The sequence below is a fragment of the Molossus molossus genome, unplaced genomic scaffold (assembly GCF_014108415.1).
Source record: "Molossus molossus isolate mMolMol1 unplaced genomic scaffold, mMolMol1.p scaffold_m16_p_19, whole genome shotgun sequence".
Taxonomy (NCBI): Eukaryota; Metazoa; Chordata; class Mammalia; order Chiroptera; family Molossidae; genus Molossus; species Molossus molossus.
Window position 1 is genome coordinate 49,540,809 of NW_023425354.1, and position 26,980 is coordinate 49,567,788.

At 46.1% G+C, this 26,980-nt stretch overlaps 1 protein-coding gene and 1 pseudogene across 1 annotated transcript in view; one reads left to right on the plus strand and one right to left on the minus strand.

Annotated features, from left to right (window-relative positions):
* The window catches only part of NTN1 (netrin 1), a 174,120-nt gene that overhangs the window by 44,686 nt on the left and 102,454 nt on the right, over nucleotides 1-26,980 (plus strand).
* Nucleotides 26,203-26,629, minus strand: LOC118633997 (annotated as a pseudogene).

A 26,980-nucleotide genomic window follows, 5' to 3' on the forward strand; every position in this document is an offset into this window, starting at 1 on the left:
TTAGGAAATTGGTCTGCTGGCAACTAGAGCCCCAGCGGGCACCACATAGGCAACAAAGGGAGCATCTGAGAGAAGGCATTGGTGCCAGCTGCTTGCGGCATTGGAATCAAACCAGCGCAGGACAGAAACCTAGGTTGGTGAGGGGGTAGCATGTAGACTCGGCAGTTGCATTTTTCAGAAGGATTAGGGATGGGATGCGGCCAGCTCACTCCTGTGGAGCCCTGTGCCGTGACTCATTCTCATCAAGGGTCACTGAGCGTCTCTCTGTGCGTGGCCTTGGGCTGAACTCCTCACCTGGCCAGCCTTCTCAAAAATGTGTGTCATTCCTTACAAGGCAGAGTCGTGGAGAGGGTGAGCGGGTGTGCAAATCAGTGGAAATTCATCCCCACCATTGGAAAAACAACTCCAAGTTCATGACTCGTTGGCTTCAGAGGTGTGACTGTAAAGGATGGAGCCGACTTTTTTGTTTTTCACCAAGCAGACCCCAGCTGACAGGTCCAGATGAGTGTCCTGTCCATTTTAGTGGCCACCTTGGGAGGAGAAACATTTCTTCCACTGGCCTTGGAGCCGTTTTACTGGCCCGGGGGAGGGGGTTACTTTATGGTTGTGGTTCGTTTTTATCCAACGACTGCATCACCCAAGCTTGATCCTGAAGCTTGGATTCACCAGATTTGACACCCAAGGGTTGGGACTCGACCAAGTGCTATCTGGTTCCAGGGATCAAGTCACCGCCACCACCTCAGGAACTCCTGAGGGCAGGTCCTGGAGGCAAGTCCCGGAAGTGTCTGGGGCGATAGTGTCATTGTTGGAATGAATGAGCAGTCCTCAGCCCGCCTTCCCCAACACCCAAGGGTCTTGCTCAAAGCAGGTGTGGCTGCGAAATGTTCTGGGTTGTTGGAAGGTCAGTCTCACCGTGCTGCAGTTGGGCGTTGGTTTGGGTAGAATGAGTCCCTTTGGGAGGCGGAATAGCACTGTGGTTAAGGGTGTGGATTCTGGAGCCAGACCACCGAGTTCACATCCCAGCCTTATCACCTCATGATGACATGACCTTGGGCTTGAAGATAGGGAGACCCCATGGGCTAGACCACCCCTCAACCCCAGGGGAGCCCTTGATGCCACCAGATCCTGGGGCCCCTGGTGGTATTTTAGAAACTGCTGTTCATGCCCTGGCTGGTTTGGCTCAGCAGTTAGAGCGTTGGCCTTCAGTCCAGAGAAACTGCTGTTCAAAGAGATGAAATGGTTGTCCAAGGACACTCATGGTGTCCATGGTGTCACTCATGGGAATTTATTGGAGACCCTCACCCTGTAGAAGACGTACAACCCACTGTGTCCTTCCAGACTTTTAACAACCATCACCTCCCCTAATGAAATGGAGGCCCCCATGCCACAGTGGAACAGACTCAATCCCAGGTGAGCAGCCTGCAGAGTCGCCTGTCCATCCCACCCCCACACAAACTGCCACAGATGGGAAGTCCTTCGAGGTGTAGCGATGGGAGTGCTCAGACATGTCCCTTTCCTACTGGCTCAGTTTTCACCCTTCAGTGTGCCCAGCAGAGAATTAGTCCCAAATGAATACACAGAACCATGCATTTCATGATGTTGTTGTTGATTTAAGTATTTTGACAATCAGTTATTGCCACTCCTGTGTGACGTTATTGACCACCCACCACCATCCAGGGTGGGGTGTCCCTAAGCTAGGACTCAGTTGTCCTGGCTGCACACTGCCAGAGGTGCTCTCTTGTTGGGAGGGGGCTCTCCACCCTTATTCTAGGAAATCTAGTGCAGACCATCCTCATATTCCTAAATGATGGTGATTTAGAGTGCCTTGACTCCAAGGTTTGGGTCAAGAGTGTGAGTTGTGTTGTTTTGCTTACATTGCATAGCAGTCAGAGTGGAGGAAATGCATTTGTGAAGCTGAAACCTTGGCCACAGTACTGCTGTCCCCTCTTTCCCAGAATGCACCCTGCCCTGCTCTGCACAGGTAATGGTCAGACAGCTGGGTGAACGTAGCCAGGCTATCATTTTCTTTCCTGTTTGGGGCATCCTGGAATTAACAAAGGAAAAGACAGAAGGAATAACTGATAACAGCTGGAGATAAAGTGTCTCCAGAATGTGGGCAATGGAAATGAAAAGATTTTTAAAAAGGAAAAAGAAATGGAAGAAATGATGTAGGTTTTGGCCAGGAAGAGGGACAACGTTTGGGGCTACATGTTGTTTGAGGAGCCGACCCAGGAGAACATAAGTTCAGATGCAGTAGAGGTGAGAGGGAGGGCATCCAGAGGCAACAGGATACTGGAGGTGGAGCACTGGGCTGGGAGTCAAAAGACTTGGTTTCTGATTCAGGCTATACCAGCAGCTCATGTTAGTGCTTTGAGCAGGTCACTCCATGTTTCTAAGCCTCAGTGTCCTCACTGCAGGACGGAGCTCATAACCCCCAGCTTCCTTCCAAGGTGACCGTGAAGAACGAATATGCTAAGACAAAGACGACACACTTTATTTTTAAGGTGTCATAATAATAATTATTTATTATTGTTATTTTAAAAATTATTTTAAATTGATTTTTAGAGAGAGAGGAAGGGAGAGGGAAAGAGAGAAACATCAGTGTGAGAGGAAAACACTGATCAGCTGCCTCCTGCATGCTCCCTACCAGGGATCAAACCTGCAACCTGGGCATGTGCCCTGACCGGGGATTGAACAGGCGACCTTTCTGTGCACAGTACAATGTCCAACCTACTGAGCCACAGCTGCCAGGGCTTATTGTGATTATTATTAATATGATAATGAAGTGGGGAAAGATTGAGAAGATAAAATTGAACTGCTAGTAAAATATCCAGGAGGACTGGCAAGATGGTGGAGACGTCATTGGAGGAAATTGAAGGCAGAAGAAATAATGTGTAAGGCACCCGTTGATGTCCTCTTAGACAAGGTATCCCACAGAGGAGGGCTAAGCATCCCTCAGAGTGGGTGCAGCAGGGCCAAGGCTCCACCACCGTCTGTTGGTCATCAGTATTTGTGGAGGCTTATGGGGTCCTGGCTCCATGCTGGGAGTGTGAAGGTCAACCCAAAGATGTTTCTATAACAGGTTTTATTACCATCACTCAACTCCTGTGCTCCCATTCCCAGGCAGCGGTTAAGCTCTCCTCGTCCACACTGAGTATTGTTGGTTCTTTTGCCCTCTCGTCCCTCCCTCTGTTCATCCCTCCCTGCCTCCCTCCTGTTTTACTTCGAGCCCTTTCTTTAGGGTGCTTCGAAACTGACTCAGGAGTCTGGGGTACACCTGGCTGGAAAGACATCACACAGCTAGAGGTGTTCCCAGTGGCTTCTGTGGTCTCCTCAACACTCCCCCTCACACATGTCAGCCGTGGGCCCTGAGGGAGGAGACGCGCTGCAGAAAGCAGGCTGGGAACACGAGGCCGAAGCTGGGATCCTGTGTAGCCAGGAGCTGTGGTCCTGATGCAAAGGCCCCTTCTGCAGACCTCCGCCTCCATGCTGTTGGAGTGGGACCCAGCCTGAGGATGGTGGGTTGTTAATCTCGGGGGGAGCAGGTACCAGGGGGTGAGCCGTGGTGGCTTGTGCTCCATCTCCTCCAGCCTGGCTGCCTCTTCAGTGTCTGAACACGCCTTCCTGGGCTTTGGGCTCGTTCTGGTTCTCTGAAGAAAGTGTCTTGCAGAATGAGGTGGGCTGGGAGCTTGTCTTCACTCCCCTCCATGGCGTCAGGGGTAAGCAATGTTTCTTTTTTCTTGAACACTGTCCCCTTCCCCTAACATCCCTTGTCGCTGCTTCTGGCCCCTGAGGGAGGAGTGGCCCCCCAGGCAGCCGTGACACCGGGATCTCCGTGGGCTTCCACGGTTTCTTCCCACCACTGAAACGTTTTAATGGAGGCACCCACTGACCTTCGTAGCTACAGTCACTGGCCCTGCTTGACATCCCCGAAGCGTTTGGCCACATGGGCCTCTTTCTCCTCTCTTGATGACCATGGTTTCTCCCCACATTTCTGCTCAGGTCTTGTCTCGCTTCCTTCTTGGCCTGCCCTCCTTCTCCTGAGATGTGGGTGCATTCTGAGGTGACCCTGCCTTCTAGAGTTCTTACCCCAGCGATTTCGTTTATTCTTACAAATGAGATGTCAGTGGTTCCAAAATATCCATCTATGTCCTTTTGGAAACATCAAATGTCGTTATCTCAAACTTGGAATATTTGAAATCTCATCCACAGACCAAGAAGTATTCCCGTCATCTCTATTCAGGCTGAGGAGGGCCCCAGGAACCCCATCTTCTTCGATTTCTCAACCAGTCAAATAAGTCAGATAAACATTTAAATATTTGATTTTAACTTAAGACATGTAAGACATGTACATCCATTTGCCAAGCTTTTGATGTAAAGCCAAGGCATTTTCTTTGAGTTTGGGTCTGCTGGTTGGATTCTGTGTTCTTTCTCGTGCATAAACCTTGCCCGCGATGCATCAGCTCTGGTCTCCAGTTTCATTAGAGGGGGAAGCGAGTCCTCGGAGGAGCTTGTGAAGTTATCTGAGTTGAGAATCTTCTATTTTTTATAACTTCTTTCCAATCTTTCCAGATACCCTCTCACATCTCAGTTGACAGCACTTCTTTTGTGAATTTAGTGACTTGAATCTTTCCAGTTTTGTTTTTGTAGCAACAACAGCGCTTCTCAGGCTGTTTTAAGCCCACGGGGAACCCACACCAGGGCCTGGTGGGAGCAGCGGCGCTCAGTCACGGTGCGGAGAGCCTGGCGCCACGGGTGGCAGGCGTCCTGCTGTGGGCACCCGTCTGAGGGTTTCACAGAGAGAATGGAACGTGTTTATGCCGGCGAGTGTGGGGAGCAGAGATTGTTTTCTGAGTTTGGATGACCGGGTTAGAATCCAATGAGCTAACCTAGTCAGATGGGAAGTTTGTGAGGATAAGTCTGAAGCCTTTGTCATAGGTCCAGAGAATGAATGGCGCTGTTACAGTGTGATTATCAGAGAGACCTAAGGATTTTAGTTAAAGGGAACATTTATGAGTCAGTTATGCCCTGTGGCTTCTGAAGGAAGCTCATGGAACCTTCGGTCACTGATGGTCTCCCCAGCGTTTGTTCCACCCCTTCTCCTCTTGGTACAGCCCAGGGGCCTTGGGGGGGATTGTCTGTAGTTTGTATGATCCAATCAGGATGAAGTCATCTTTGCCACATGATCGATCAACACACCGTGTTTCCCTGGCTATAGAAATTGGTCAGGAATAGACCTATGACCCAGTTTGGTCCAAAGAGGCATAAGAGGGCATTGGCTAGAGGCTGTTGTAAAAAGGTACCTAACTCTTCTGGAGAAGATGCTGGAGGCCAGCCCCGCCCCTCCTTTACCTTGGATGGAATGTGGCTAGAAAGCCTGGAACCGCTGCAGTCCATTTTGCCACCACGAGGAACACCCGTCGTAGGAAGATACTGATGCCATAGAGGCCTAGAGGCAGACAGAAGATTCCAAGGTCGTGATGACATCATAAGTGAAACCAGTTCTACTTCCAGACCTCTCAGTCACCCAAGCCAGAAAGTGCTCTCAAGCCATTTGACTTGAGTTTTCTGTTACTCGGCACAGAGGATCTTAGTTGCCACAGAGGTGAGAACCCCAGCTTCCTCGGGGAGAGATACATGCACTTGGAACCCCGCCTTTGCTTTGGTCCTTTCGGCGCACACTGAGAACTGCACGGCTGAGAAAGACCTGCTGGGCCCGGGAAGGGATATGGAGCCAGATTTCAAAAGCATATACAGTGGGGTAATGCTTCTTCTACGTGTGGATTCATAACAGCATGCCTCTACATGGAAAGCTCAACACAGACAGTTTAAAAGGGTAAGGTTTTGTAGAAACAAGGAATTGTTCATTTTTCAGGAGTATGTGTATTCCACGCGATAAAATATACGTGCAGCCTCTGTGAACATGCTGGGAATAGCAAGAGAACATTTTCACAAAGGCACAGGATGATTTGAATAAAAAGAAGCTGTTTTGTCTAGTCATTTTGTGGGAGGGAAACCCAAATCCCAAATTGTCATCATTCCAGTATAGAAATAGCCACCAGAGTGTTGTTTTCACAAGAGGCTGTCACAGGGTGGCCCTTGAGGGAGTGTGGAATGGCTTGCAGGAGGTTCCCATCTGGGGAGCACTACCCCTGGAGAGCTGGCTCCTCGTCCTGGCCTCCCTGCTGGCGGAGGTGGAAGGACACCTCCAGACACGCTGCCGCTCTCTCCCGGGGCTTCTCCAGCTCTGCTCTGTTCTCTGCGGTTACCACTCTCTTCTGATACAGAGTAACAGGAGCGGAGCCAGCAGCTTCTCTCCTTGTACCAGGACCTGGGAAACAAACAAAAGAAACGAGCGTGTGCCTTGGGCATGGACCTCCTGGTTCGCTGTAGGCTGTTTCTGTAACATAGAAACCTCAAAACACACTGGCCCAAGCAAAGTGGCTGTTTATTTCTCTTTTACTTAATAGCTCGGAGGTAGGGGGTGAGCAGGCAGCGCTGCTCCGTGATGTCATCCAGGACAGGACCCAGCCTCTGTCTTTGGCTCCACTGTCCTCTGGGGTGTTGTCTTTATTTTCATGGTGGAAGCTGTTTCCCCAGAACCCTGTGTTCATTCCAGCCTGCCAGAGATGGAGAGACAGTAATCCCCCAAGGAAGTCACATGGAAGTTGCATGTATCATTTCCCCGAACTTGTTAGGACCACACCTGTCTGGAAGGTATCCAGAGAAGTATGGTCTCAAGCTGGGTGGCCATATGCCCCCATAACTAAAAGGAAGGGGCAGAATGGGTATTGGGAACAGTTAGCTTCTCTGCTATAGGGCCTCAGTGCCTGCAACTGTAGAACAAGGTCCATAGGATCACGACCAGTCTCTCCAGCCCTTACCTTAACCCCTCTGAGCCTCCGTACCTTCACTTGTAAAATGGAAATAACAAGGGAAGGGACTTTTCCCAGCACCTACACATAGTTGGGTACTCATTCAAATGGGAGCTGGCATTATGGCTGTTCTCAATCAGCCAGTCAGCAAATAGGTTTGCTTTTAGGGTGCTGGAGGTGCAGCAGTGAACACACCCAGACAAAAGCCCAGCCCTTGGGGAGCTCCCATTCTAGTGGGGGACAGTGGTGCACACTTGGGGAGAGTCATCAACTCTTCTGACCACCCTCCTCCCTGGTTCTCACTGTTACCAAACATGGGGTTTCCAAGTCGGGCTGTTTGCAAGAGTCTTCCAGGTGGTTGCCTGCGGTGAGCATTTATTGAGCACCTTCTACGTGCCCAGCTCTGTGCAGAGCTCTTTGCAGCGTCTCATTTAATTCTCACCGTGGCCATATGGAGTCAAATGATCATGCTCATTTTAGACGTGAGAAAAATGAGGGTTGTAAAGGTTAAGCAGATTAACCAAGGTCTCACAGTGAGTTTGCCAGTGTTAGACTCAGGACTCATGGCCAGGCGGCCTGGAGCCCTAGTGTGCCCACCGCACCAGGGAGAGGAGTGGGAGTCGGCCAGGTGCCTTGGGGTCAGGAGCATTCCAGGCAGAGGAAGTCACAGGCACGGGGCCCAGAGGCCGCAGATTGCTGGGGGCAGCCGAGGACCCAGTGCGGCTCTGTGTGGCTGGAGTGCGGCAGTGAGGGCTGAGGGAAGAGGCTGGGCAGTGGGGCAGGACCCAGCCCACAAGCCCTTGTTGGCCATGTTTAGCATTTGGACTGTAGCTGATGAAAATAGGAGGAAGATGTTGAAGAGTTTAAACTGGAAAGGGAACTTGTTTGGATTTGGGCTGCAGAAGGGTCACCCTGATTGCCAAGGAGACAGTGGAGTGGAGCTGAGGAGGGGAGACAGGCAGGGAGACAGCAGTTGGGGGGTGGGGTCTGAAGTGGACTCTTCCCCAAATGAAAGTCCTGGGGCTGAAAAGGGAAGGATGCCCCCCTCTGCAGTTATCTTTGAGTTTCCTCCAGCTGCTTTCCCACAAACCCCAAGACAATAAATCAAGTGGGGAAGCAGAGCTCACCCCTCTCTGCTCAGGACAGCTGCCCCACTCCTGTTCGGGGCTCAGGGCCTGTGCTGATCTGCTCGATAGCTTTCCAATGACTTCACGAACTGATGAAGAGAGCGTAGGTCTGCCTTCTATGTGTCTCCTTTTTGAAGGCTGAAGGAAAGGTCCACATTAAAGCCAGACTTGTGCTTTGTGAAGAGTCGGCCCCGAGGACTGAGACCTTGTAGAACACAGGAGAGGGAGGTTACATCTGGGTGCGTCTCTGAGGGCTCCTGTGGCCACTTGACCCTTCAACCTGGTCCCGGGGTCCAGGAGAGTGCGGAGCGTCTAAGCCACTCCTCCCAAGGCTCAGGGTCTGGGCTGGGCATTTGGGGACTGAGACCTCGGGAGAGCTGGAAGCCTGGGACACCTTTAGATGTCGCAGATGTGGGAGTCTTCTGCTTCAGTTACCTTCTTTGCAGGGTTTGGGTTTTTAGGGTTGGCAGCTTGGCTGAGCCATGGTAACAATTTCTGAGCTGGCTGGAAGCATGCGTGGAGGACCTCAGGGTTGAAAGTCTGTTCTCCTTCCAGTATCAAGAGTTTGAATGACTTCAAATCCAGAGAAACAGCTTCTCTCTGGGTTCCTGGTGGCCAACCATCATGAAACCCTGTCTCGCACCTGTTCACCTTGGACGGCATGATGTGTCTGATCTATTTAAGTGGCTGGGTTGACTGAGGAATTTCTCTGTAGCCCCATGCCTGGACCTTGGGTGGCTGCCATCAGGATGGAGGTGATGGATGTGGGGTTGGTTCGCTGGCCCAGGGGGAGGCTCTTCTCCATCGTGGAGAACTGAGAAAACCAGGCACAAGGAGCCCGATTCGGACTCTTATTATCAAATTAATGCACATATTTTGGTAGCTCTTCGATTTCTACTTTTTATGCCTTGATGAACACATTGGAGCAGCTCTGGAAGATGATAATTTCTTGTTGAGAACATACACCTTCCTGCAAGTTTTCCTTAAGTCTGTCTGATGATCCAGGTCCCTGGTGGGTTTCTTGCTGTTGGGAAAACTGAGCGCTAATTTCCCCTTCTGAGCACCGCTGCCCTGCCCCGCCCACACAGGCTCCCTGAGCCTGGGCGCCCCGGCCTCTGGGACCTTCTCCCTCTGTGGCCCCCAGGCCCCTAGACACCGCGGTGCTGGAGACGGGGCTGTGTTCACAGCTGCAGCTGCTTGCGCCTGATCGCGTCCATCCAGTTCGTGGTTTCATCTCCTTTTTATAACCTGGCTCCTGCCATCGGCCTCCTGCACTTTCTGGCGACCACTTGTTAGAGTGGCTAAACAGATTTTTTAAAACACTATCAAAACTATCTGGACACAGCAGCATAGTTACTAAGCAAAATTAACACTGCTCCATTTTGTCCCCAGGAATTCCATAGGCCAAGTGTCCGCCCATTCCTTTGTGCGGTCCAGTGGGGACGTGGCGTTTGAGGACCTGGGGGAGCTGCCGAGGCCACAGTGCTGGCTGTGGGTTGTGAGCAGAGAATGGTGTTAACCTGCTTCCTCCCGGCTTCAGGCATTGATTCATCTTTGGGTGGGAACCAGGGGCCGGTGCCCTAGGCTACTGTTGGTTTTTCTCACTTTCCCAAGCAATTAAGGGCTCCTCCTGCAACACTGAGGAAGAATGTCATTTAATGTCTGTGGCCACTGAGGAGCAGAGGGCTTGTGGGTGCTGTCTGCAGAGGGGAACTGGTGTGCGAGGCAGCTGCTCTTGAGAACTTGCTGGGGCCGGTGCCTTGCTGCCTGCCTCCTCTGGCCATCGCTGCTCGGGGACAGAAACCAGGCCAAGTGCCTGGGGAACATTTAGCTTTTTGTTGTGAGGAGGGGAGCATTAGAAAGTCAAATGCTCTGTGGACTGGCAGCCAAGAGAAGGGGGCAGGGAGGCCGGTGGGCCTGGCAGAGGCTCAGCCACACTTGGGGTGCTTGTCCATCCTGAGACTGCGGTGGGGGTGTGGGGGTGGCCAGGGGCCGGGAGGAGGCCCTGCTGCCCCCATCCCACTCTCTAGTCCCGAGGCCGGCTGGGCGGAGCTGACCAAATGGAGATAGGTTGAGAAGGTGCCAGCTAGGCAAGGGCACGGGATGCCAGGCAGAGACGTCGGCTGTGCCAAAAGAAGGGCCTCTGGAGTGTTGCTTGTGTCTCACTTTCTACAGCAACACCTCGTTTATTTGCCTTATCAGAGAGTACGCTGCTCTTCCTCCGTGACTTCTGAAGAACTGAAGCTCCTCCCCCAGACTTTAAAACTTGAACTACTTTGTGTGTCAAGCTTTTTTTTTTTTTTTTTTAAATTGTGGTAAAATACTCATAACATGAAACTTACCATCTCAACCATTTTTAAGTGTACAGTTCAATGGTGTATATTTACATTGTTAAGTATATTTACATTGTTGTTGTGCAACCATCACCACCATCTATTTCCAGAACTTTTTCATCATCATAAGCTGAACCTTTGTTTCCATTAAACACCAGCTCCCCGCTCCCCCGCCCCCGCCCCTGGCAAGGACTACTCTGCTTTCTGTCCCTATGAACTGGACCACACTACGTACCTCATATCAGTGGAAGCATACAGTATTTGCCCCGTTCTGACTGGCTTATGTTATGTAACATATAATGTCCCCGAGGTTCATCCGTGTTGTAGCATGTGTCCAAATTTCCTTTGTTTTAAAGACTGATTAATATTCTATTATATGCATAGACCACATTTGGTTTATCTATCCATCTGTTGATGAACATTTGGGTTGCTTCCACCTCTTGGCTATTAAGAATAGAATTGCGCCCTGGCCGGTTTGACTCAGTGGTTAGAGCTTTGGCCTGTGGTCCAGAGAGACCCGGGTTTGGTTCCTGATAAGGGCATGTACCTCGGCTGCAGTTTGTCCCCGGCCCTGGCTGGTTGTGCGGGTGGCAGCCACTTGATGTGTCCCTTTCACGTTGATGTTTCTCTCTCTCTCTTCCTCTCTCTCCTTCCTGCTCTATCTGAACAACAACAACAACAAAATGTCCTCGGGTAAGGATAAAAAAAAAAAATAATAATAATATTGCTATGAATATGGGTGTATTCAATCTTTCTTTTACACATAACTCTTAAAAAGTGTTTTTTTCTTATGTCAGAAGTGTATTCATTTAAAAATATTTTTTAAATGTAGACAAGTTAGTAACAAAATTACAACTAAACTACAGAACAGTCCTAATTAAGAATCGCCTAAAGTCCAGCTGAACAGAAGTCCTCCTGTAACTAAAGATATACAGAAGAAGCCACAGTGAGGCTGGTGGGAAGGGCAGAGCCGCAGTGGGGGCTGGTTCCACATCCATGGGGGGCAGTTAAAAATTGGGAGGGATATCTCAGATGTGGAGGTCCCTCCTGAGGAGCGGGGGTTCCAGCCACACACCAGGCTCCCCAGCCCCAGATTCCAGTGCCAGGAAGAGAAGTCCCCATGACTTGGCTATAACACCAGCAGAGTCCTGGCCGCTTTGGCTCAGCGATTAGAGTGTTGACCCACAGACCAGAGGGTCATGGGTTCGATTCTGGGCAACAGCACATACCTGGTTTCCAGATTTGATCCCTGGCCCTGGTTGGGGTTATGTGGGAGGCAACCAATCGATGTGTCTCTCTTACATCGATGTTTTTCTCCCCCCACCCCCACTCTCTCTTAAAAAAAATAAAATCAAAGGAAAAATATTCTTGGGTGAGGATTCAAAAAAAGAGCAGGGATTACAGCTGAGACAGAGGGCTTCTGGAGTCCCAGGGGTTCCTCTTTAAGGGCTTGCACACGAACTTACCCCCACTCACGCTGAGCTCTAGAGCCGGGGGCAGTAGCTTAAAAGGTCCAGGGACCATGGGAGGAACTGAACTGTCTGCTTCAGGAGAGAGCTAGCAGGGCAGCTGTCTCCCAGACAGAAGTGCTGGCAGAAGCCATTGTTCCTTTGCTGAGCCCTCCCATTCCTGGTGCAGGAGGGCACCATGTCCGAGTCTCCCAACCTGGCTAACATCATTGTCCCCCATTTATTCCCTGAGACCCTGCCCCTCCCAACTTATAGGCCCACCCAAGTCTCTTCCAGTGTTTCCATACAAACAGCCTGTCTTCTTTCATGCAGCCAGTTTTCCTAAAACCTCTCAAAGGTTCACAAACCCCAAACAAGCAGCACCTGGCCTCGGCATGCTCTCCATGTCTTGCTAAACACCCCCAATCTCTGCACTAGTGGCAGCTAGCCTCCACTCGCAGCTTGGCCTCTCCCAAGGGGCACCTCCAAGTCCAGCACAAGTGACGACCATCTTCAGATCACTTTATAGCTCATGCTGGGTGGCCCTGGGCCAAGCATAGGTGGCAACTGACTTGGCCTGTACCTCCCAGGAGGCCCAGAGCCAGCGTACCCAGTGGACAGCTTCAGACCACACTGGAGTACCACCCAACCACCTCCACTAGTGACACACTCAAGGGGTGGACCTGGCAAGCCCCAGGGCCCCGCTGAAGAAGTGAGTCCTGCTCCTTAGGGTGGGCCCCTGCACAACAGCTCCTCCCTCGTAGTTGCAGCTGGTCCTCACAATGGATCTGCCTGGTTGGAGAGGGGAGTGTCAGTTTCTCTCATTGACATGCCAACAACAATTAAGGTTCAACTACAATAGGAGGGTTCAGACAGCCCCCACAGGGGACATACCTGGAGCACCCTGTTTGGGTGAACGCCTGGGGAGGCTGTATCACTGGGCCTCACAGGACATTTACTACATAAGGCCACTCTACCAAGATTGGGAGTCGAAGCAGCTCCCAATCCAGCACAGTTCTAATACATAAAAACAAACATAAGGAGGCAGCCAAAATGAAGAAACAGAGAAACATGTCCCAAATGAAACAGGACAAAACTCCAGAAAAAAAGAATTAAACAAAATGGAGACAGTTCAAAACACTGGTTATAAGGATGTTCAATACACATAGGAGAAGAACACCTGGGGTGGTGAACACACAATGTAATATACAGATGATGTATTACAGAATTGTACAGCTGAAACCTGTATAGTTTTATTAACCAATGTCACCCCAGTAAATTTAATACGAAAAGAAAAGAAAATTTTAAGAGTTTATTTGAGCAGTGCCAAACTCAGAAGTGGTTAGGAGCGCTCCACTGACAGGCTCTTAGGGAGAGGCTTTTCTAGAGAAAATGCAGAAACAAAGTAGAGGGGAAAAAAGCAGATCAACTTGGTGAGAAACTTAAAGAGAGAAAACATAAACATGGAGATAGAAAACTTAAAAAAGGGCCAGTCAGAAATGAAGACTACAGTAACTGAAATGAAGAATACACTAGAAGGAATCAACCATAAATTAGCTGAAGCAGAGGATAAAATCAGTGGTTTGGAAGGTTAAGGGGGCAGAAAACAACCAGTCAGAACAGCAAAAAGAAAAAAGAATTTTAAAAATGAGGATAATTTAAGGGACCTCTGGGACAATATCAGACACACCAACATCCACATCATGGGGGTGCTGGAAGGATAGGAGAGTTCAAGGTATTGAGAACCTATTTGAAAAAATAATGACAGAAAACTTCCCTAATTTGGTGAAGGAGATAGACACACGAGTCCAGGAAGCACAGAGAGTCCCCAGCAAAATACACCCAAAGAGGTCCACACCAAGACGTATCATAATTAAAACACCAGAAATTAATGACAAAGAGAATCTTAAAAGAGTAAGAGAAAGCAGTTCGTTACCTACAGGGGAACTCCCATCAGGCTGTCAGCTGATTTCCAAACAGAAACTTAGCAAGGCCAGACAGATTAGCATGAAATGTTCCAAGTGATAAAAAGCAAAGACTTACAACCAAGATTACCCAGCAAAGCTATCATTTAGAATCAAGGACAGATGAAAAGCTTCACAGACAAGAAAAAGATAAAGGAGTTTATAAACTAGTATTACAAGAAAAGTTAAAGTATATTCTTTAAAAGAAGAAAAAAGAAAGATTAAAAAACATGAGTAATTAAATGGCAATAAGTACATATTTATCAATAATTACTTTAAATGTAAATGGATGAAATACTTTAATTAAAAGACACATGGTGGCTAAATGGATAAGATACAAGACCCATACATATGGTGTCTACAAGAGACTCATTTCAGATCGAAAGATACACATAGACTGAAAGTAAAGGAATGATAGAATATATTTCATTAAAACGGAAACAAACAAACAAAAAAGGCTGGGGTAGCAATACTTATACCAGACAAAATAGACTTTAAAACAAAGGCTATATCAAGAGACGAAGAAGGATACAACAATTCTACTTCTGAGTATTTATCCGAAGACACTCAAAACACTAATTTGAGAAGATGTACATTCATATGTTAAATGCAGTATAATTTACCACAGCCAAGCTATAGAGGCAGTCTAAATGCCCATTGATAGATGAATGGATAAAGATGATTTGGTACATATTTACAATGGAATATTACTCGGTCATACAAAAGAATGAAATCTTCCTGTTTCTAAAACATGGATTGACCTAGAAGGTATTGTGCTGAGTGGAATAAGTTAGACAGAGAAAGTCAAATACCTGTGATTTTACTTATATGCAGAATCTAAAGAGCAAAATTAATGAACAAACAAAACAGAAACAAGCTCGTAGATACAGAGAGCATTTTGAAGGTAGCCAATGGTGAGGAGAGTTGGGGACTGGGTGAAAAAGGTAAAGGGATAAGAAGCTGCCCAGCTGGTGTGGCTCACTGGTTGAGTGTTGACCCATTCCTGGTCAGGGCACATGCCCAGGTTGTGGGCCAAATCCCCAGTAGGGGGCATGCACGAGGTGGCCAATCGATGTTCTCTCTCATCGATGTTTCTGTCTCTCTCCCTCTCTCTTCCTCTCTCTCTCTAAAATCAATAAAGAAAGAAAAAAAAAATTTTAAAGCACAAATTGGTAATTACAGAATAGTCATGGGGATGTAGAATGTAACATAGGGAATATAGCCAATGATAGTGTAATAACTATGTATGATGTCAAGATGGGTACTAGATTTATTGGGGTGATCACTTTTAAATTATATAAATGTCTAATCATTGGGTTGTATCCTTGAAACTAATATAATATTGTATATCAAGTGTAATTAAAAAATACAAAATTATTTTTTAAAAAAGAATAGACTACTTAGTGCCAATTACAGGTCATTAAGTTCTGTAAAGCTCTAAACATTATATGTTGTAATAATTGTAAAAGATGAAAAGGGCAATTATTTAATAAAGGTGGAAATTTGAGAGTAAAAGAAATGTAGACAACTTGAAAGAAAAAAAAAATCACCCATGATCTCATTATCCAGGGAAACTTTTGATGTATAAATGTTTACATTTTGATATCAAGCTTCTGTTTCACTTATTAGTGCATATATACACACATTCAGTTTCTAAAAACAGGGTTTTATGTTCAAGCATACACTGTTTTGTAGCTTTTATAAACTTACCGATATCTTGACTCTGTTGCTGTAACATAATTTTAATAGGTTCTTAGTGTTTTAGTACACGGTTGTACCACAGATTCTAACCAGTTTTCCTCTACTCTCCCAGTTTTTCCTATAACCGACAGCTCCTGAAACACATCCTCGGAGCTCAACCTCTTGTACACGTTTAGTCCTTTCTTTGGGATAGATTCTAAGAATCACAGTTGGTGGGTTGGAGGGTGTGTACACTTTATAATCTTTGGAGTCTTTTACACCTATTGGGAAATTGCTTGTCAGATGAGTTTTACTTATTTGCATTTTAATCAGCACATTGGAAGAGTAGCGCTTTCCCATCCCCCTCACAGATACTGAGTATTACCATTTAAAAATTCTTTGCCAATTTGAATGGTAAGAAAGAGCATCTTTTTAAAATATATTTTTTTCTTTATTGATTTTAGAGAGAGAGGAAGGGAGAGGGAGAGAGAGAGAAACATCAATGAGAGAGATCATCGATTGGCCGCCTCCTGCACGCCCCCCGCTGGGGATTTAGCCCACAACCTGGGCATGTGCCCTGACCAGGAATTGAACCGGCGACTTCTTGGTGCATGGGTCAGTGCTCAACCACTGAGCCGCACCGGCTGAGCTAGCATCTTGTTTTAAAAAGTATACATTTCTTGGAATATTTTAAAAAATATGTTTGTTAGTCACCTATATTCCTTCTTTTGGGAATTGCTTATTCATGCCCTTTGTGTATTTTTCCATGGGAGAATTAATATTTTCTTATTAATTTGTAAGAAACCTTTGTATATCAAGGCTGTAAATTCTTTGCTTTATCAATTGCAAACGGTTTTACTGCAACTGGCCCTTTGCCTCTCAGTTCTGCGGCTAGTGCTTACTGGTCAGAAATGCTTTTGTTTTCACGCAGAGATATTCCTAAGTGTTTTCCTTTTAAGTTCTGTGTTCGGTGTCATTCATAGCGATTATGCTTCTCTAATATGTTATAGATACTCATCTACATTTTTGTTTATTCTTACACTTTCATACTTAAAGTTTGAATTCCTTTCACACTTTTCTACACTTAAATTTTGAATTTATTTCTAAAATGATCTGATGTCTCATGTGAGGTAAAGAATCCAACCTTACATTTCCCCAACATTGTCCTTCTCCTACTGGTTCAAAATGCTCTCTTTGTCATCTGTTAATTCTCACATATTCTTGGTTCTGTTTCTGGAGTTCTTTCTGTCCAATGATATGAATCTATGTTCTTCTGCCAATTCCACGCTGTTTTAATATTTTAATTATTTTAGGGCATGAATCCCATGATTACAGAATTTCTTGGCTGTTCCCTTGCATTTTATTTCCAAATGAATTTTAGAATGATTTGGTCAACTTGGAAAAAAATTCCTCTGTGATTCTGATTGAAATTGCATTAAGTTTGTAGATGAATGTTGAGGGAATTGGAATCTTTATAACATTGGATCTGCTCCTCTGGAACTTCAGTATGTCCGTCAGATGTCCACATGGTTTGCTCATATAGGTCCCTGTACATTTCTTAAGTTGAAACGGGAATTTTGAATTGTTTGCAGCCAAGGCGAATGGTCTCTTTTCCCAGTCTATTTCCTAATTGTTTGCTGTTGGTATGTATAAAAGAAATAGCTTTTCATATGTTTATTGAGTAATTGGTCTCCTCACTGAACTGAGGGGCAGTCTTCCTGGGTTTTATGGTAGTCCATTATAACATCTTCATAGCATCTTCAGTCTCTCTCTTTAGTGTTTCTCTCGTTCATTCTGTTTTCTTGTCTTGTTGCATTGGTTATACCATCTAGAACAACTTTAAACAGTAAGAGTGACAGCAGGCAACTTTGTTTTAATTCTGAGTTAAGTGGAAATAGTCTCTAGTGTTTCAACTGTCTCTGCTTAAAGAGTGTTCAGCTAATCTTATTTTAATGTTTCAGAGGCATCGTTAATACATAGTTAAAGATAATTTTATAGTACAGTAATATTGCCAGGCATAAATGGGTGTTACCTATCTATTTGACTGTGGGTCCTGAACGTCTATTTTTCTCGCACTTTCGTTCTCTTTCTCTTTCATTAGTGACTTGCTGAAACTTTCCTTGTATCTTTTCTCTTGTCCCCAAGCCGTTATCAGTTATTTCTATCACTGGATCTGCTTCCACAAGTTATCCCGTTGCCCTTATTTTTTTTTTTAAACCATTGTTTTAATTGAGTGTGGAAAACATTTTAAGCACTACAAAAGTAAAAATTCAAAAGCAAAAAATTCAGATGTTACAATTTTAAAAAACATCTCCCACCCAATGCTTGTTCACTTGGAGAAAGGCAACATTTTGTATCCTTCCAGGTATGTTCAATGCAAATAGCAGGACATATATGAACATATATATCTTTGTATTTTTTTTTTACACAAATAGAAGCACACTATTCACATAATTAGGTGTTTTTTTTACTTAATATATTGTGGCAGTCTTTCTAAATCGGCACGTATGAAGGCAGGCAACATTATTTATGCAGTCCCTGGAGTATTTAGATTTTCCAGTCTTTTGCTATAACAAAAACAGCTACAGTGAACATCTGTATAAATACAAGCTTTTGCTCTTCTTTTCTGATTTTCTGCTCCTCCTCTGCTTACTCTTCCCTCCCTCCCCCCCCTTTCCTCCCTATCTATTTATCTATTACAACATTCTGAAATACATTTTTTTAATTGATTTTTTTAGAGGGAGAGGACGGGAGAGAGAGATAGAAATATCAATGTGAGAGAGAAACATCAAATTGGCTGCCTCCTGCACGCCCCCTACTGGGGATTGAGCCCGCAACCCAGGCACATGCCCAGTCCATGGGACGATGCTCAGTCCACTGAGTCACACTAGCTGGGCACTCCTACAAAATTCTATAAGGAATGTCCTAGATGTATGTTTGTGTCAATTCATAATTGCTATATAATAAATTCCTACAGGTGAAATGTCTGGGTCAGAAGATAAGTATATTTTAAATTTAAATTTGCTTTTCAGAAAGATCAAAGCAATCATGTTTCTACCGGAAATATATGAGAATCCCTCAAACTCTTGTCCACAATAATTACTATTTTTTAAAAATTTGCCTGTGTAGTAGGTAAAATAATGATCACAGATCATATTTTTTAAAGTTGAATTGCTTTTTTCTCAATTTAAAATCTACATTATTTTTAAGATATTAAACGATGTTGGAAAATTAAGAAGAAAAAGCTATTGAGTAATCCTTTTCCACTGAGAAATAATCGCCCCTTACATCTTGGGAACCGTCCTTTAAGACATCTTGCTATTATGTAATTGTGCATAAATTTTATCCTGTGTCATTTAGTGGCCGGCATTTTCTGTTCAGCAGTAGGTCATAAATATCTGAACTGGTCGATAAATGGCTCTACATCATTTTAATGGCTTATTATGTGGATTTCTAGAATTCATGTAAACAACTCTCTTTGTCTACCTTACGATGCAAATAATGTTTTTCCATTGTGGCATTTGCCTTTTAATTATCTTTGTGGGTTTTCTTTTAATCCAAAGGTTAGCCCTGGTCATTTGGCTCAGCAGTTAGAGCGTCAGCCTGCAGACAGAAGAGTCTCGGGTTTGATTCCCAGTCAAGGACATATACCTCGGTTGTGGGTTCGATCCCTGGCCCCAGTTGGGGTTGTGCAGGAGGCAACCAATCAGTGTGTTTCTCTTATATCGATGTTTCTCTCTTTCCCTCCCTCCCACTCTATCTGAAAAAAATCAATGGAAAAATATCCTTGGGTGAGGATTTAAAAAAAAAAAAAAAAATCCAGAGGTTAATTTTTATGACATCAGTATCTTTCTTCAAGGGTTTTGCCTTTGTCATTCTCCTGCCAAACTGAAACTTTCTCTGGCCAACTAACCTGTACTACCCCAACCTATTGATTTTAGTTCACACCTTTCCCCATCCAGAGGGCCTTCCCTGCCAGTTTCCAACTGTTGAGGTACCCTGTCTATTGTTCCAAGTCTATCTCAGACTTCTCCACGAAGTTTCCTTGATTCTCTATAACCAGACGTTTTTTCTCCATTAAATTCATGGTGTCCTACCTACATTCTGCTCATATCTTACTGGTGACATTTATCACAGTTTCCCTAATAGTTATGTTTTTGTAGACCATGTGCTCTTTGAGGGCTAGGACCATCTCCCATGTCTGTGACTCCAGCGTCATCCAACTCAACGTTTGGTGCGTAGCAGGGCCTCAGCAAATACTTGCTAGATTGAATCAAATTGACTTTGAGTGGACCAGCAGATCAGGTCTAGCTCAGGGAGTTGATTGGCATGATTCTTGAGCAAGACCAGACATGGATTACTCTTAGTTCCTTTAGTGATTGCAGAATTCTCCATATTTGTGGTTTGTTGTTCCTGAGAATTGCACACTTGTTATTTGTTGGCTTTTACACATGCCGACCCAGTGACATCTGGCTCTCTTGGCAAAAGGCCTGGCCCTTGGGATACTGTTATGAGCAAATGATGCCTGAGGAGTAGGCCAGTCATGTCTAATCCAGCCCAGGACCCGGGACAGTGACCTGGCCAGGTGAGTGGAGAACTTGGCCTTATCTTATGTAACACAGCTCAAGCCTGGATTTCATCATGAGACCTGGCTGCCTGGGAGGCTTGGAGGCAGCCTTGTAAGACGTTGAGATCCCTGCTTTGTCTTCTTGTTGGGAGGTTTGTGAGCTGTCCCTGAAATGTAGGATAGAATAATGATCATGAGAAGGTGTTCAACTTCATAAGTCATCAGGGACGTGCAAATTTGAAGCCACAAGGCACTGCCCCTGCGTAAACTCCGCAATGAAAAAGAGAATATCAAGTATTGGTGAAATCCTCCGCTGGCAGGAGTGTAAAGTGGTTCAACCATTTTGGAAAACTGTTTGGCTTTATCTACTAACATGGATATGTGCACACCGTAGAACCCAGCATCTCCACTGCTAGGTATGTACCCATAAGGAATGTGTACCTGTGCTGCCAAGACACATGTACTAGTGTTCATGGCAGCACTGTTTGTACTAGTCCCAACCCAGACCCTAGTCATAAATACCCATCAGCAATAAGATAGAAGCATAAATTGTGATACGTCATACAGTGGAATGCCACACGAGAACCCACAGACACATGGCTGAACCTCACAAACACAATGCTGAGTAATAAAAGGCAGACACGTACTGTGTGATTCCACATGTAAAGTGTGAAAACAGGCAAAGCTAATGTATATGGTAGAAGTCAGGATGTTGGTTACCCTGGCTGGGTGGAGGGGAGTGACGGTGTGTGAGGGGATGACAACGAAGGGCCATCTGGGGAGGGTGGTGGTGTCCGGGTTCTTGATCTGGGTGTTATTACATGGATGTGTTCACTTTGGGAAAATTCCATGAACAGTACACCTACCTGAGCAATGTTCTGACAAATATTATATGTCAAGAACAAGTTAAAAAATAATTGAGCCCTGGCTGGTTTGGCTCAGCGGTTAGAGCCTCAACCTGTAGTCCAGAGAGTCCCGGGTTCATTTCCCACTAAGAGCATGTACCTTGGTTGCAGTTTGTCCTCGGCCTCCGTTGGCATTGTGTGGGTGGCAGCCAGTCGATGTGTCCCTTTCACATCGATGTTTCTCTCTCTCTCTTCCTCCCTCTCTCCCTCCTGCTCTATCTGAGGATAAATGCAAAAATGTCCTCGGGTGAGGAAATAAATAAATAAATAAGTAAATAAATAAATAATCGACAGGGTATATACCCAAAAGAATTGAATGGAGGGACTTGAGTAGATATGTGTGCACTCATGTTCATAGTGGCATTGGTCACAATAGCCAAAAGGTAGAAGCAACCCAAGTGTCCATTGACAGGTAAATGGATAAACAAAATGTAGTGTGTGTGTGTGTGTGTGTGTGTGTGTGTACACACAATGGGATATTAGTTAGCCTTAAAAAGGAAGAAAATTCTGACCCGTGCTATACATGGAGGAACCTTAAAGACATTATACTAAGTGAAATAAACCAGACACAAGAGGTAAGTACTATATGATTCTGCTGATATGAGGTTCATAGAGTAGTCCACTTCCTAGAGGCAGGAAGTAGTGGAATGGTGGTGCTGGGGGCTGGGGAGAGGGAGGACTGGGGGTGGGGGGTTAGTGTTTAATGGCACCTACTTTCACTTCGGGAAGATGAAAAAGTTCTGGAGGTGGATGATGGTGATGGTTGCACGACAATGTGGATATACTTAATGCCACTGAGTTTTGACATTAAAAGATGGTTACAATAGATTTTGTTATGTATATGTAACCACAGTAAAAAAAGTAGATGGTTATAAATAATTATTGACAAAGCCAGCTCTGCTGAGGGGCCAGTGAGAAGCTCTGGCAGGAAGGGCTGCTGCTGAGCCCCGGAAGGGAAGGGGGCGTGGGCACAGACAGGCTCTGGAAACCATTCCGAAGGGTGGAGAAGGCCCCATGTGACCTTGGAGGTAACAATAGGGGCAGAACCACCAGGCAGACAGGCTGTGTCGAAACTGGCACATCTGAGGGTGCTCATGCCAGCCCGAATGAAACTTCTGTCTCGTTGGCACGTCCGGGCTGAACGTTTGCCGCCCCAGCACCCTGGTCTGGCTGGTTTCTGAACCCAGGGCAGCATTCCCGTCAAGTCCTGGAGACGGGAGGCTTCAGAGGAGGCGATCTGGCCGTGGAAGGGCAGATTCCCATGTGGGCTTGCTTCTGTGAAGTGAGAGGTTGGAACCACAGCCTGACACGACAGCCAGGGCCTGCTGCCCACAGGACGTTTCAGAGTCAGAGTTGAATTCCTCCACACTGCGGGGCCAGGCTCAGATCACACTGAGTGCCTCCAAGTGGGGCAAGGGTGGGGCGACCTGTCGCCAGGTCTCACGGTGGCCATGGGGCCCTACTGACCATGTGGGGACAGCGAGAGACCAGCCCTCGGGGTCCCCGGGGTCCTCTGCGCAGGGCCTGTTGCAGGAAGAGCTCATGCTTCCTGTCTGGGACGGAACCTGGGAGCCATGTGGTCAGGTGTTTTGTTCTGCGTGTCCACTTGGGAATGGGAAGGCACAGCGTTAACTTTTTCTACCAGCAGGGACCAGGGTTCCAAGAAAAGTTTCCTCCTGACACCTGGACTTCTGGGCCAGCCCATGGCTGGTCAGCTCAGGCCACTCTGTCGGCCCGGGGCCTAGGAAATCCGCTTCCCTTCTCCCCTGCCCCACCCCAGGCTTGTCTGTGGGGCAGCCAGCCGCCTCGCTGGGCCTCTCGTGGAGGACCTGGAGCCTGGTGTGTGAGCGGTGGCCCAGAGAGGCTGAAGAACATTTTTAGGCTGATGAAAGAATGTTCTCAGCCGACAAATGGATGTAGGAGGTATTCACCCAGAGTGATTTTTCCTGCTTTGACAGTTTCATTATAAATCTATGGAGACTTGGGAGTTCCTTGGTGTTTGTGATGTTATCCCTGGGCTCCATGCTAAGGAGAAATAGGGTTTGCCCCTAAAAGGATTTTTGGGGGGTTCCTTGGGATCTCTCTCTCTTCCCCCCCTTCTTCTCTCCACGCCTTCCTCCCTCCCTCCCTGCCTCTCTCCTTCTTGCCCTTTCTTTCTCTCTCTCTTCCCCTCCCTTCCTTCCTTCCTTTGTTCCTCGCTCCCTCCCTCTCATGGGACATTGGGTTAGACTTATGGCTTATTCAGCTGGGAATGAGACATAGATGCCCAGGGGATGGCTGACTTCTCCCAACTTCCCCACAGGTTGGGGTCACTTTGGTGATTGGTTTATTGTATTTTCAACTCATGGTTGGGGGTGGTTGGCAAACTATGGTCCATGGGCAAAATCCGGCCAGCCAGCTGTAAATAAGGCTTCACTGGACCCCAGCCACACTCTCTCGCTTCCTTACGGTCCATGGCTGCTTCCGCACTGCCACGGCAGCGTTGACGTAGAGACGAACTGTGTGGCCTGCAAAGCCGACGACGTTTACTGTCTGGTCTTTCACATTAAAAAGTTTGCCAAACCCTGGCCTAATAACTTTTGGATGTTTTCTAAGTTGTCTTTCTGCTGTGTGTCATAAATGCTTGAAACTCATTCATTCATTGGTTGATTTATTTGTCAAACATGGTTTAATCATAGTGGTAAGAAATCTTAGCTCAGGGGCTTTGGGCTCATGAGAAAGCAAAAATATGTAATCAAAGACCATGGACTTGATAATAAGAAACGTTTGGTGAACTTGCCAGATAAGAGAATAAGAGAATTCACTAACTCAAGCAGAAAGGGATTCATTTGTTAATAATTTAGATAACCCTCAGAATTGGTGGGAGGGCCAAAGACAAAACTTTAGGTGGACTTTCAGGAACAAAATCTCAAACCACCCCCAGAACAAGCCACCAAGGGAGCTGCTGCCTCTGCCACAATCAGCAATTTGCAGAACCAGGTGGTGGAGCCATCTCTGCCAGTTCCAGAACTACACCTTCCACACAGCCAATCCCATAAAACGACACCCCACCCTGTCTCTGGTCTGTCTCCCTGCTGATTCACATGAAACCGTAATTGGCAAAGCCCAAATCACACACAGAACCTAGCTGCAAGGGAGTCTGAGAAGGGTTTCTAGCTCTCCAGGCTCTGGATGTTGATCAGAGAATCTGAAGCCACATAGCCACTACCTCTGTGGTTTTGTCTCGAATGATAAATATAGTGTTCAACTCCTTTACACCTATATTACAATTTGAGAACTTAAGACATTATTCAGTTAACATAGCAAATGAAATTGGCCCAGAATACCCAAGTAAGCAGGAGTAGGGTCTGTGGAAGTTGTTCTCAGACCCATCTCCCAATCCCACCGATCCATCTTTCTTTCTTTCTTTTTCCCTTTTCCTTCCTTCCTTCCTTTCTTCCTCCCTCCCTCCCTCCCTCCTTCCTTCTTTTCTTCTTCCTTCCTCTCTCTGTCAGTTCTATTTGTCACATATCCAGAATTCATTATCTAAATCTTTCAAACAATTAGATTTTACAAGAATATTTACAATTCAGCTCTGATTGCACAAGTACTTGACACAGGAAACCATTTTTTACAAATACAGATGTTTTCTTATAAGAGTACTTTAATAAAAAAAAATAAGTTGCTATACTTCTTACAGAAAAATTTATGCAGTTTTCTTCCTCATTCAGTCATCATTTTGGATTTTTTTATCACAGCATGTCCGTCACATACAATAAGCCAAATTGCAATTTGCTGCTGCTTCCCATTTTCAACTACTGTTGAGGTTCACACTGTTAAGAGTTTTTAGGTTTCTTTTTCTAATCTTTCCTGATCTGAAAGAATTCATGTATTTAGACTAGAAGAGATCATTTAAACAACACTCCTTCCAAATATAACTTGTATCAGGTTAATCACTGTGCTTGGTGAATGACCTTTTCACTTCTCACTTAGGCTACAACAGCTAGTAGTTTTACACCCATTGCATCAAGCAGAAGAGATAAATCCTTACATTCCTAAGTTTGTAAACTGCAAAAATGAAACCTTATAAACCAGAGTTAAATAGAAATATTAAAGCTAAAACATTTGCTGTTGATTAGAGAACACTTTTAAATTCAAGGTCTCTCCCAGACTGAAGAAGTCATAAAAGAAATAAAGTTGCCCTGGCCGGTTTGGCTCAGCGGTTAGAGCGTCGGCCTGCGGTCCTGAGGGACCCGGGTTCGGTTCCCGCTAGGGGCACGTACCTCAGTTGCAGTTTGTCCCCGGCCCTGGTTGGGTCATGTGGGTGGCAATCACTCGAAGTGTCCCTTTCACGTCGATGTTTCTCTCTCTCTCTCCCCCTCCCACTCTATCTGAACAAAAAATAGAAAAAATGTCCTCGGGTGAGGATTAAAAAAAAAAAAGAAAGAAAGAAAGTATAAAGACATGGCCCTGGCTGGTTTTGGCTCAGTTTGGCCTGCGGACCAATGAGTTGTGGGTTTAATTCCGGTCAAGGGCATGTACCTTGGTCGTGGTATGTTCCAGGCCCTTGTTGGGTCGTGCAGGAGGCAACCAGTCGATATGTCTCTCTTACATCGATGTTTCTCTCTCTTCCTCCCCACCACTCTATCTGATGATAAATGGAAAAATATCTTCGAGTGAGGATTTAAAAAAAAAAAAGATATAGCAGTAGTATCATAAAATATTGAAAAGCTGAAAAAAGGTTAATCACTTAGGTCAGTGGTGTATTATATCCAAAGTACCAGAAGATACAGACAGGCTCTGTGGCTAGCTGAACTCAGTGTTTGACATTTGTGGCTTTGAAATGGCTTAATCAATACTCATGTGCCCAGAGCAAGTAGTTACTTAGGCCAGGGAACTTTCCAGATTCCTGACCACGTTTACCTGAAGAGACAGAAGCCCACAGGGGAAACATTTGGCATTCATTTCACTCCTTCCCTGTCACTGAAAAGCGGGTCCACTTGGCAAAGCCTGTCCTACTCGTCAGGTAGCGTGAGTTAAAGCCAGGGGAACGGCGGTATTCTCCGGTCATGTCCCTGGGTGCTCGGCTCCGGTTAGCCAAGTCTTACAAAGATTCTTTAATCAAGCCCTTGTCCAACAGGAGATTTAACTGTGCTTGGGGACTAAACCGTGTCCCATTTCTCTTCTCTTTTACTTCTCTTTCTTATCCCAGTGTAACAAGGCTTTTACCAAAACTCTTCAGCTGTAGTTGGAAATGAGTTATTCTGTATTACCCAAACTGTCCATCACATTGTAATGATAACTAGGACATGGTCCAAAAATGCCTACTGTCGTGACTTTGCAAATCCAGCATTGCCGATAGACCCATCGTTGTTCTTGTCATCCTCTCTGAAAACACCATCGGTGGGGCCTGTTGGTTCCCCTCCTCCTTGTGGACGTGAGTGATGGCTGTGGATAGTTTTCTAGGCCGTCAAGCAAATTATTGTCGTCCTAATCGTGCGTTTTGAAATAGTGGAGCTGCAGTTCTTATGGGGACATCTCTGCCTCTGGCTTGTTTATGACACCTTCTAGATGTTCCATGATGCGTTCTTGGTCGTGCATTGTGTTCTTACTCAGGCCCATGCTGCTGGGATGGGAGGAGGCAGCATGGGGCTCCTGGGCCCTGGCACCTAGAACACAAAAGGCCCAGGACAGGCCGCACAGAGAGGGGTTCTGAGCGGCTACAGAGATCTCAGTCACCGCTTCCCTCATGGCTCCTCTGCCATTTGTCTTTCAAAGCTCCAGAGCCGCCACCTTCGGGTGGAAAGAGGTAGAAGTCTGTCCTCTGCATTCTCAGAACACTTGATCTGACCACTCTCCAAGAGCTTATGAGAGTCTTCTTCACATGGTAGTCTGTGCTCGCCTGTGTTTCTTCACGTCTTTCTTTCTACTCACTTGTTTTAGATGAGAGAACATTGCTGACCCAGTACCTTTTAAGTACCTTTCATTCTCCTGTTCAATTCCTTTGAATGCCTTTCTTTCCAGAGACAAATAGTCTAGTCGATTTATCTTTCCATATTTTTCATCTTTTACTACATATGTGTGTCTGTGCACAATACAGAG